This window comes from Mercenaria mercenaria, chromosome 14 (genome assembly GCF_021730395.1).
Source record: "Mercenaria mercenaria strain notata chromosome 14, MADL_Memer_1, whole genome shotgun sequence".
Classification (NCBI taxonomy): domain Eukaryota; kingdom Metazoa; phylum Mollusca; class Bivalvia; order Venerida; family Veneridae; genus Mercenaria; species Mercenaria mercenaria.
The window spans coordinates 50,744,386-50,757,537 of record NC_069374.1 but is presented as its reverse complement, the minus strand read 5'-3'; the positions used below and the strand labels follow the sequence as shown (position 1 = coordinate 50,757,537).

Sequence of the window (13,152 nt, the reverse complement as noted above, 5' to 3'; positions counted from 1 at the left end):
TTGTACATATATGTGTCATATACTTTTCAGTGATCATTCATTTATGGCTACCCTAGGTAAAATGAGGCAAACAGCTCTGAAAAATCCAATATGTGAGCTTACTAAAAAGCTTATGAGTCTTTCTGGAATGAATATTTCACTCAAATCTTACAGTTTACAGGCATTCAGTGCACTCTGTAAATGAAACATGCACACCATGACCATTTACACTGCACAAAATCTTACACTGTGTATCACAGCTGAGCATTCTGGCAAAACAGCCCCTATCTCTATAAAGAATGATTTTAATGTACATCACTGCCTGCTTAATGTTCCAAAACTGGCTAAATTTCAGCAAAAACCTTAATAAATATCAACCTGAGAAACTACAACTGGTGCTCCTAATTTTTTCTGTGACTAATATCAATGGAAGTGACCCTTCGTGTGACCGAACCAGGATCTTCTGTGTGACTGGAAGGCCTTCGGCCGAACAACATCTGAAATATGAGTCGAGCTAGTCATAATTTCTTAGAATGAATACTTAATCAGTTTACATGATTGTATGTATGTGCAAACTATATTTCAAAACAATCTGACTGCAAAGAAAGTGTGAAATGCTAAAAAGTGCCCCTCAAAGCAACTTTTCTATGAATATTTATATCACAGTCTCCTTTCCCCATACTGAAACTGTCATAATGTAATATAAAACCTCAAATTCAAGTCTTATGTAAGTAAAATGTGTCATAACAAACAGTCTGAATAACAAAACTATCAATCAAAAAGCAGTCTGTCCAGTTTCCTTGCTTTACTGACTGCTAGATCTGAAGCAATGTTTACTATTTTCAGGTGAAATTAGCTACAATCTGAACTGAGTATTCACACTGGGAATACAGCTTACTGCATCAACTATTATGAACAAATTCCTGTCCAATTTCATGGTAACTGATTATAAATGTTATCTCACTACCACACATGATTTAGAAAGTAGTCATTATGGCAAAACTGGCTGAAATAATGTTATTCCACTACAATTCTATTTTCTGGCTTTTTTTCGCTTGCCGATGCAATTTAATGAAGTCTATTAAATTTTACAAAATCACAGAGAGTACCTGATCTTGATTAAAAGCATCTAAAATGGAATTATTTACCCATTCACAACACCGAACAACTGTCTTCGGTCAAATCTGAGAAGCTGTAGACATATATGTACAAAGGCGGTCAATCCCCGTCTATGCGACAAACTTCACATTGTCCGAGCGCTCTCATTTCAGGTTTTTAGGTACTAAAAGTGTAAGAAATCCAACAGAATAAGTAAATATACAATTCAGGACCTCAGATATGATGATTTATGCTCAATTAAGCATTAAGGAAACCAATATGCAAGTCATATTGTGTGAAAATCTGCCTGTTTTCCTTCAAAATCAATTAAAATATGCCAATTTCAGGCCTAATCTGTCCAATCTTCAAGCCCTTGAACTGATTTTTCTTGCACAGATTATGATTACACATATTTCACTATTCAGACTGTGTGTACTGTGTAAATTCAAGTAACCAAAAGAGCAATTTTATGTAAACAAGAATAGAAAAAAATACATATCTGACTTTAGGTCAGATTTCCTCAGTCGCAGCTCAAATTTCTAAAAAATCAAAAAATATCACATCGCGGCATTTGTAATACCCCATTTTGTTTTCCGCATACCGGTTTCAAACAAAGAACTTATAAAAATGCATTTCATGCATGAAAACCTGTAAAATTAGAAAAAATCCAGAAATATGTAAACTGAAAGTAGGATTTTTCACAAGTTTCAAGTGCATGTATACTTTTTACCCAAACTGAAGCAATTTCAGCAAATGTAATGATTAATCTAAATAATTACCAGTTTTCTATGCCTACCAGCCATTCAGTGTCAAAATTTCAGCCATGTAGATTGAAAAATAACAAAAATATTGACAATTTACTTTCTGACATTTTCCACTATATCAGGCCTAAGACCACAGTTATTTTTACTATATGTTCTATATAGGCACTGGACACTATAGCAATTTTGCATGCATTCCAACCCCTATAAAAATACCTGAACTCAACAGAACTATCCAAGAGAAAAAATTCCAGCCACAGTAAACATTGGGTTGACCGGCTCTTTTTTCCACCATTTTGAACCAAATCACATGCGTATGAAGAATACTCTCTAGATGGCCGCAAACAGGCAAAACAGGCCCTATCAAAAAGTCATGTTATGCATATTCTGACATTTTCATTCTGTCAAATTGTACATGTACCTACTATTTCATATCTCCTCTATTAAATCATGCCATTTATTGCAGGTCTTTCACTCAAAAATTCACCAATATTCACCATCAAACAGAGGAACTATTTTCCGTGTAACCACTTCCGTATTGTGGTCAACCAAGGGCAAGTAACTGTGGTCTTGTGCCTGCTATGATTGTCAGAAATTCACTTTAACTTTGGTAGGGGGATAAACCCGCAACCAAAAATATCCTCTATTCACCGGTATTTTAATAGTGGCTATCAAGAGAATGAAATTGATACTGAATTATCTAGTACTATCAAATCAGTCATATTTCTGATGTACATTCGCTACCTGTCCATGTTTGCAAGCATTATGCTTTATACAGTCATATTTGTTTGAAAATAATTTTTCCTTATATATCAAACATTGTACGCCTTGTCAAAATATCTGATTATTAATATATAAAATATTATATGTTTAAGGTTAGTTAAGGTAATTCTTGCCTAGATGTTTTTTAATTGTAATCATTCAAAATTTCGGATGGCGGACAATCAGACGGACAGATAAAGCCAAACCTATATCTATGACCCATATTCAATACAATACTATTTTGCACTACAGAATTAACTTAATATTTTATAAAAAGGGAATCTGTATTCAGATTCCCTAATTTCACTTGAAATTCTCATTTTAGCTGTAGTTATCGCATAATCCACTATATGTGACTGTAGGACAAACAGACTGACAGACGAACGGATGGAAAATAAAATAGAGTAAAGTGATTTTTTTTCTAAATGTCGTGAAAAGCTCTCCTGCACGTTATCGTTGGGTGAAACCTTTTGTCATATCTAAAGTGAGTTTCTACAGTGTAAGATAATTATCATTCTGTGTTTTTAAGACAATACTGAAAGAGACTAATTGAATAACTTTGCAGATGCAGTTTTGAAAACACATCTATTCAGGGAGGGCATCAAGTATTCAACTTTCATCTTGCAGAATAGCTGTATTAGATGTACTTCTATTATAACCAAAAGTCCATGTGAGAAGTAAAAGTACAAATGTAGGTCAGTAAGGTCGTGTTGGGTATCTAACTTTGTTTTAGTTCCCGTGAGGTATTTGCCCATTCGTCAGTCACACAAGGTGGGATCCTGCGATATTTGAAAAAGTACCCTTTTATGAAATTTGGACGAATATATAAATGGCAGTATTAAAATATATATGTATGTATTTTGTTGCTATGAAAACAATATGGTTTCTATGCTGGACATGTGCCCACACAAAAGCAGAGTATCCAACGGCTCTGTGATTATATGGCAAAGCAATGGAAAGTGTTCAGTAATAACTCAAGTCAAAACTCAATAACATCTTTTAATTATCTTCACATTTTAATCATCTTCATATTTTATGCATTTTAAATGTATTCACATAATTTTGCCTTTTATTTTGCAAAATATATGTCATACATAGTACTTTTATATAGTCAAGCATAAAAGTAGTCAAAAAATAAAACATGTGCAAGCATATAACAACCATTTAATCTGAATAAGCAATTTCAGCAAACAATAAAATGTATTTCGTAAACTACTGTTTTACAAATAATTAAGTTATCACATAAACGCATGACTTTTCCAACAAGTAAAACCAATATTGCACAGTTGGCATATATTGATATAATTATATTCAGAACAGTTGACTTTCCCATACGTGAGATCCGCTATGATACAAGTTCGCATTATAAATTATTACATAGTAGAGACAATTTATACGAACTAAATCACCACCACAATATACCAGACTAATTAAGGCAAAGCGCCTAGCAGTACAGACGAACACGCACATGACACTGCAAGTCCACTAACCCAATAAGATAGTTTCGATGCTGCTTTATACACGAGCCCGAATTGTACTACACATTCGTACTGGTTCAACATTTGCATATATATACTCAAATCTCTGTTTTCATTTCTCACAAATTAGTAATGACATTTTAGTCTTTATAACTGATTGGGACCAGAGAAGCTATATTTTCTCTCTCTGAAAGTTAACTGGATCTCGAGGATACATTGAATATATATATATATAGATAATTTGCATTAAGGGATATAATTATATTCAGAACAGTTGCTTGTGACCACTCTAGAGGTAACATTTTTTGTGGGATCTTTATGAAAGTTAGTCTGAATGTTCATCTTAATGATATCTAGGATAAGTTTGAAACTGGGTCACATGCGGTCAAAAACTAGGTCAGTAGGTCAAATAATAGAAAATCATTGTGACCTCTCTAGAGGCCATATTTTTCAATAGATCTTCATAAAAATTGGTGAGAATGTTCATCTTGATAATAATCTAAGATAAATTCGAATCTGGGTTACGTGAGGTCAAAAATTAGTTCAGTAGATCAAATAATAGAAACTCCTTGTGATCTCTCTAAAGGTCATATTTTTCATGGGATCTGCATGAAAATTAGTCAGAATGTTTATCTTGAAGATATCTAGGAAAAGTTTGAAACTGGGTCACGTCCAGTACAAAACTAGGTCAGTAGGTCAAATAATAGAAAAACGTTGTGACCGCTGTAGAGGCCGCATTTTTTCATGGGATCTGCATGAAAATTGGTCAGCATGTTCATCTTGATAATATCTAAGTCAAATTCGAAACTGGGTTACGTGAGGTCAAAAATTAGTTCAGTAGATCAAATAATAGAAAATCCTTGTGATCTCTCTAAAGGTCATATTTTTCATGGGATCTGCATGAAAATTGGTCAGAATGTTCAACTTGAAGATATCTAGGACAAATTTGAAACTGGGTCACGTCCAGTACAAAACTAGGTCAGTAGGTCAAATAATAGAAAAACGTTGTGACCACTGTAAAGGCCGCATTGTTCAAGGAATCTGCATGAAAATTGATCAGCATGTTCATCTTGATGATATCTAAATCAAGTGTGAAACTGGGTCAACTGTGGTCAAAAACTAGGTCAGTAGATCAAATAATAGAAAATTCTTGTGACCTCTCTAGAGGTAATATTTTTTCATGGGATCTGCATGAACATACGTCAGAATGTTTATCTTGATGATATCTAGGTCAAGTTTGAAACTGGTTTATGTGCAATCCAAAACTAGGTCAGTAGGTCTAAAAATAGAAAATCCTTGTGACCTCCCTAGAGGCCATCTTTTTCAATCGATCTTCATGAAAATTGGTCAGAATATTTAACTTGATGATATATAGGTTATATTTGAAACTTGGTCCCGTGCGATCTTAAACTAGGTCATTAGGTCAAATAAATAAAAAAAACCTGAGACCACTCTAGAGGTCATATTTTCCATGGGAACTGCATGATAATTGGTCAGAATGTTCATCTTAATGATTTCTAGAATAAATTTGAAACTTGGTTTCGTGCGTTCAAAAACTAGGTCAGTAGGTCAAATAATAGAAAAACATTGTGACCTCTGTAGAGGCCATATTTTTCATGGGATCTGCATGGAAATTGGTCAGAATGTTCATCTTAATGATATCTAAGACAAGTTTGAAACTGAGTTACAGGCGGTCAAAAACTAGGTCAGAAGGTCAAATGATAGAAAAACCTTGTGACCTCTCTAGAGGCAATAATTTTCATAGGATCTGTATGAAGGTTGGTCTGAATGTTTATCTTGGTGATATCTAGGAAAAATTTGAAACCGGGTCAACTGCGGTCAAAAACTAGGTCACTATGTCTAAACATAGGAAAACGTTTTGACCTCTCTAGAGGCCATATTTTTCATTGTATCTTCATGAAAATTGATGAGAGTGGTTACCTTGATGATATCTAGGTCAAGTTCGAAACTGGGTTACGTGCGGATAAAAACTAGGTCAGTTGGTCTAAAAATAGAAAAACATTGTGACCTCTCTGGAGGCCATATTTTTCATGAGATCGTCATGAAAATTGGTGAGAATGTTCAACTTGATGATATCTAGGTCAAGTCCAAAACTGGGTTACATGCCTTCAAAAACTAGGTCATTATGTCAAATAATAGAAAAACTTGTGACCTCTCTAGAGGCCATATTTTTCAATGTATCTTTATGAAAATTGGTCAGAATTTTTATCTTGATGATATCTAAAATAGATAAAAGTGGAAACTTCACAGGTCGCCCAACACGACAAAAACGAAAATGTTGCAGTCTCGGTTTGATTGAGCCTGTTCATGGACGGTAGTGGAAAATACATGCTATCGTCCACGCCCTCTAGCCCCGGGTTGAGCAGAACTCAACATTTACACATGTTAAAAGTACAAAAAGCAATTTAAAGACATCCGCAGATGTATTCAAACGGCGGTGAACATGGAACCTTCAATGATAAACAGGCGTGTAATTCCATGAAGAGCGGCGTTTGATCCTCATATAAAGTAAAGGGTTTGCCCCAAACGAGAAAACAATGGGCAGAACTAAACAAACTGGAATTTAGAAAGGGGATCTGAGGTTATCTAAGTCAAGTTCAGAACTTGGTCACATGAGCTCAAAAACTAGGTCACTATGTCAACTAATAGAAAAAACGACGTCATACTCAGTTCATGTGGGGACAGGTGAGCGATTTAGGATCATCATGGTCCTCTTGTCTCCCTTGTTAATGCAAAAAAATAGGGGGTAAAAACAATCAGAAGGAGAGAAAACATCAACTGATTGTTGTTTTTTCCCTTGTTTATGCACAAAAACTAGGAAAGAAAAAGACAACCTGGGACAGAAAAAAAACAACCAGTTGTTTTCCTCCCTTGTTTATGCACTAAAACTGGGGGTGGGGTGGGGGGCGACCAACCGGCGTGGGGTGAGGGGGGTGGGGGGGGGGGGACAACCAGTCGATTTTTTCTCCTGGAGAAAAAACTAACTGGGGAAAAATCTGACCATTACACCGGTACACTTAGTCTTTGTTTCTTCTTCGAAAGTATTAAATGTTGACAAATTTTACCTTTGTCACATACAGGTAAACTGTTGTTAAATTATATTAAGAATATTATTCAGGGTATGATCAGAGCATTGTTCATAAGACTTACATTTATTATCAGTGGTATAAAGGAGTACTGTTCTGTTCTACCAGGAAAGTAGAGTAAACTAACTCTGAATTACCCAGTATAAACTTTTATTGACATTAATGCTGAGAAGCTGTTACAGTTTTAGTAACTACTTGTATTTAATTAAGGGTTTCTTTAATCTGAAATATATACATACTACAGTGCCAATTCCTAGTACACAAGTCACAACTGTCCCATAGAAATTTCTGAATTTTAAATGTCACATAATTTATTGTGTATGACGGACCATTGTCCCGTAGACAAAAATTATCTCCCTTTAACAACTTTAAGTGTCAAATCAATAACATTGATAGAAACAGAGAAATTTGACTTTATCAAAAAATGTACACTTACTAAAATTTGTTTTCTTCTACTGAAGACTTCGATGCTAATAACTGTTTTAAGTTTCATGTCAAAAGCTTTGGAAGACTGATACTACATGTCAACGGCGGCAAGTTCAATTGTCCGTATATATTGCCCAGGTTGTCCCAAAGCCTGTACGGACAAGTGAAATTTGACCAGAATTTACTATATAACTATCATATGGACAAGTACAAAATAGCAATTGACTGAAAAGGACAAGCAAGTCAAAATCAGATTTCGCTGCCCCTGCATGTAATAGAGATATTTGACTATCAAAAAATAGCAACAAAAAATCATTTTAAAAAGGAGCATAACTCTGTCAAAATTCAATTTAGAGTTGTGGGGATTGTGTCTCCTGATGTAGACTATGATAGTTACATTAAATATTTATTTTAAGTTCCTAGGCAAAACCTTTGAAAGTAGAGGAGATATTTGACTTTATCTAAAAGCTTAAAAAATAATATAAGTTAGAAAGGGCATATCTCCAAGTCTACACAAGGAGAATACATCACCGTAAATCTACTTGCAATCAGATTTATGGGGATTAATTATCCTTGTGTAGACTTTGATAGTAATTATCTATTTTAAGTTTCAAGTCAAAATCTCTGATAGCAACAGATGTTGATTTGACTTTATCAAAAAAAAATAACAAAACTTAGAAATGGCATTTAAAATTCTGTCAAAATTGAAATCAGAATTATGAGGATTATTTCTTCTGGCGTTGACTTTGATAGTAAATACATATTTTAAGTTTCAAGAGAGATATTTGACTTTATCAGAAACTTAAACCAACGGCGATTGGAAAGTTTTATCGTATGACACTTGTACAAAAACAATGTGCCAACAAATCAGTTCTGAAAAGTGTACTGCAGTAATGTTAAATAAATGATTTGGTAAATCAAACCGTTTAACGGTCTTATAAAAACGAATAAAATAACTAACTCGTGTCATATATTTCACATATCAAAGTAGGAAAACGTCCATCTGTCCATCCATGTACAAAACTAGATTCCATTTCAAGTTTCATCAGAATTGATTTTCATGTGTATTTCACTGCGGCTATTTTTAACTCTGCACAAATATATATATGTCATATGTCATATGTCACTGTGTATTGTTTTTATGTTACATATATTTAATGAATTATGTTCATGAAATATTTACACTATCAGTGCTAGTTCACTGGTTAATTTAATGTGCTCGACTTCCAGCTTCAGTTGTTTGAAACTCAAACACGTTCTGTTTGAACTGACTGATTCCATCAAACGTGACCACGAAATTCTCCGATGATTTTATATATTTTTTAAAGTCTTCAAATTCTGTTTCCGGTGTTATATTACAAGCTGCTATTCTTAATATCACTGAGTGTGGAAGGTTCTCTTCTGGTAATGTTATATTGTTTGCAACCCGACTATAAATAACAATTTGTATCTTGTATCTTGTATCTTGTACTACCTTAACTAGATTACGTAATGATGAACCAGACATTGTTATACCTTGCAAGTAAACATATTGTAAAGTCCCCATTTTTGGTGACAGAGACAGTGACCTTTCACCTAGGTTGATATTCCCCAACCTAACTTCTTTCACTGAAACTTACAATGGTAATGTATTCAGCAATGTTTCAATGTCACCAGAAGATTCTAGAAAACCACACCTAAATGTGTATAGTTTACTGGCTGCTGGCAGCTCTCTCAGGAATGACGTCACCAGACCGGGTTTAGATAAACGCCCTACATGACAATCCTCTAACGACGATACATTCACTTTTAATTCTGACACAGGTATATTGACCAATCCTAACATCCTTAGATCTGAATGCTGGGAAAAGTCCAAAATCATTCCCCCACAGGAAATATCGTGTGTGACACAGCTTAAGTTGCACAATCTAATCTCCGCCATTGATCGTCTGTTTATAATATAATTCAGAAACTCCTTCAGCACATCGTGCTCCATCTGGAAACAACTGATATGAATTGCTTGTAACTGAGAAATATTCTGAAATGTTTTAGACAGTTCACTGGAACAAGAACTAAGTTCGGGTATAAAGTTATTACCTTGCCATGCATGTGATATAACAGTTATACATTCCAACGACTTGTTTGTCAACAACCGAATAATTTCCGCTTCCTTACATTCCCCTCGGTAGTATATTTTCTTGACGCTGTGCATGTTATCAAGTTCACACTGATTGATAAGTTCACGTAAACTATGAACACCCGTCCAGATTAATACTGACTGTATATTACTTTTAATGTGTTTTGCCAGCCAGTTAAAATTCAAGAAGTTATTTTCTTTTTTATAGTCGTAGTCGATGATAAAATCCTGGAAACAAAGAGAAGTGTTGTTCGGGTTTTCGTTCAAACAAGAAATGTACATGTTTTGTATGTCTTTCAGAGGATCAACGTACCTGTAATCGTAACGTGAAATAGATCTGTATGTTCTCGTTATTTTATCTTTACTGATTATAGACTTTAGCCCGCGTGATACTGAAGACATGATTTCTGCATTCATTCCGCTGATGAAAACAAAGACTTGCGACATATCAAGAATACTTTGTACTTTGCTGAATTTTTGTTGTACTAAATTTTGGACATCACTTTCAGTTTGACAGCAAATGTGTAGCGCACAGAAAAATTCCTGTACTGTTTTGTGGGAAAACGAAACTTTAAAACTTTGACTGATTAATTTTACTTCCTTACTTTGTGTTAATATTCCTGAGAGAAGACATAATTTCAAATAATCGGTATCTGTATTAAGATATTTTTCGGCGATATTTTTTTGAAAAACCAGCGTGCTTTCACGTTTTTTACTGAATAAAGTTTTAAATGCTAATTGTCCTAAAACTTTCAGAAGTGAACAGTATTTCTTGCAAAGTACATGTTTGCTGAAGAATTTTGGGATATCACTTTGGTGTGGTTCGCGCGCCTGCTGCATGTCTTGACATTTTTGAAGCGTTCGTTTTAGGAGCAGTTCAACAATCTGACAGTATAACTCACATTTAGATCTTCCTAGATCTATTTCATCACACCATAAACACAGAAGATACATCAGTAGGAGTGGAGTAAGTTCCAAATCCAAAATACCTTTATGTGCCAGAGTGGTATTAAAGTCCTGAATGATTTTTTCTTTGTCAGTTCCGCCACACAGAAGTGAGATCACATTTTCCTTTAACTCCTTAGCAGACGTTTTATTAAGTCCGACAAGTTCCAGCTTTTGATCTTTTGAGTTGAACTTAAACTGATAACACTCAACTTCCACGGTCTACTTGTTGTGAGGATTGTGCATTCCCTAGCTTTCCTGTGTGGAATGTCGCTTAGTCCTTGCATACAGGCATACGTTGGATGTGTCCACTCATCTAACCCGTCAAGAATTGCCAACCCTTTACCTTTAGAAAGAATAGTTTCTATGTTCCTTACAGTTACAGAAGTGTGTGCCAGCCGTGGAATTATTTGTTTCACGATCATCTCATCAATGTCGCATTCCTCAGAAAAATCACGTAATGATAACAAGAAAACAAATTCAAACTCTGACATTGCCTGAATATCTTCCTTCTTAAAGACTTTTTTATCACTTTCAATATGCTTTTTAGCTTGACACCACGTCAAAACGAGTCGCTTACTAAATGCAGTTTTCCCGAACCCAGCATTTGCTGTAAGGTAAATTTCACGACACGTTTAGCTTTTCTTGTAGAACACATCACGAAGTGAAGAGATCTTTGATTTAATTTCTTTGCCACCTCCAAACGACCTTTGAATTTCCACCGAGTTTATGTCCGGCATGACGTAAAACTGTAGTAGTGGAGGGTATGGTTCTTCTATCAAAGGTGAAAGAGGCAGGTCCTGATACTGTTGTCTGTAGAGTACAATCAAATCTTCCTTCAGGTCTGAAATATAAACTAATATCGTTGAAAATACGTGTATGTTTGCTACAAATTATTTCATTCTCTTACAACAGATTTTCTTTCTGGAAGAACATACATGTATCTAAATGGTGAAATATTAGTAAGCTTCTGGTGACGTATTGGATTGCAGATTTTATTTCATAAAGTTTTTTAAATCATTTACCCTTGTCAACAAAACGTTCATTATCGTTTATTTAATTGTATATTACAATGGTTATCACATATATAAGCGTGTCAGATTGGTTATATTCGAGTGATCGTCAAAGTGTAAGATAAAGATGCAGATTAAGAAAAACTGACCTTTAAACATTTAAACCCTGCATTTACATGTTTAACTACAGCATTAACGCAATCCTAATTTTAACACAATTTAGCCAATTTTCAAATTATTAGTACTAGTATAGGTGAATGAGTCAACGGCTCATTCAACGAAGACTTTATTGTATTTGATACCTTGATCAGAAAATATATAAGTACCGCACAGTATTATGGCGTTTTTATTTTTAGCAACATGTAAATAAAGAAATCAGTACTTAACAATTCCATTTAAAACAAAATATATTAGAAGTACGATCAATAGTTAGCTTGATGGCGCAGTAGGTTGAGTGGATAGACATGTAATAATTTTGTAGTTATAGTTTTGATTGTTCGAACCTTGCATCCGTCATTTTTTATTTTATTTTGCATTTGATTTATATACTTTGTGTAAGTTTGTTGGTCTCTAGTTTCTTATTTATTCACGAAAGCCTCAAACACGTTTGATCATATTAAAGATTAAGCGTATTTAAACATGATTTAAACATGATTACGTGATAACAGTGACATAAGATACAAATTAGTGAACACCCTGGTATTAGATTAACAACTTATTGTTGTTTTCGTTGAATCGTATTGAAAAAAAAGAGATTAAGTACAGTTTTAAAAATACTTTTTACGGGTCCAGAATCGAACTCCCGACGAAAAAGTATAAGACGGATTCCAATACCGCTCGGCCAATGAAGAAATATTATCTGCAACGTAAACGTTGTGTATTGACTTAATTTATGCTATTGTTTTGTTTGTTTACATTTCAAAGCGCCGTATTACTGTGCGATACCTATAGTTGCTATTATTTGAGATAATGATTTAAAACTTCATAGAAAAGTACAGACAAATTATTTCTATTTTATTTTGGATTCATTTCGTAGTCTGATCAGCTGTTGTTATCGGGGGTATTGCTTTTTAGTTAATTTCATTGTAAAGCCACTCGCCTACATTTTGATTTAAATTTATCAACATGTTCATTTCCAACAAGTTTGACACAGAATTTATAAATGACACTGAAAAAGGATAAAGTCTGTGCAAATAAAAGTAAAACAATATAAGTAAAACTGCAAGAAGAATGTAAATTTTCTGCCTTATTTCAAAAACTTTGCAACACTATACTACCTACTGTAAGGCCTACGATATTTTGGTTATCTGTAGGAATATCTTGCAAAAAATATTGTAATGTCAATCAGTTTGTACCAGATGTCACTTTCAGAATTCTCACTTTTAATGTGTTTTTATAGATTTATTTTCTCTCCTAAAATGTGTGAATTAGTCCCTTTATAATGCAACGAGTTTCGTCTGCAACTGG

At 34.2% G+C, this 13,152-nt stretch overlaps 1 long non-coding RNA gene across 2 annotated transcripts in view; it reads right to left on the bottom strand.

The window, feature by feature from the left end:
• Nucleotides 1-342: 342 nt before the first annotated feature.
• The window catches only part of LOC128548495 (uncharacterized), a 235,397-nt gene continuing 222,587 nt past the window's right edge, over nucleotides 343-13,152 (bottom strand). For both annotated transcript variants that reach the window (XR_008367107.1, XR_008367106.1), the window contains 2 exons: nucleotides 1,128-1,261; nucleotides 343-476 (listed from right to left, as the gene is read on the bottom strand). This is a non-coding gene — a long non-coding RNA (uncharacterized LOC128548495). The remainder of the gene's footprint in view (nucleotides 477-1,127; nucleotides 1,262-13,152) is intronic.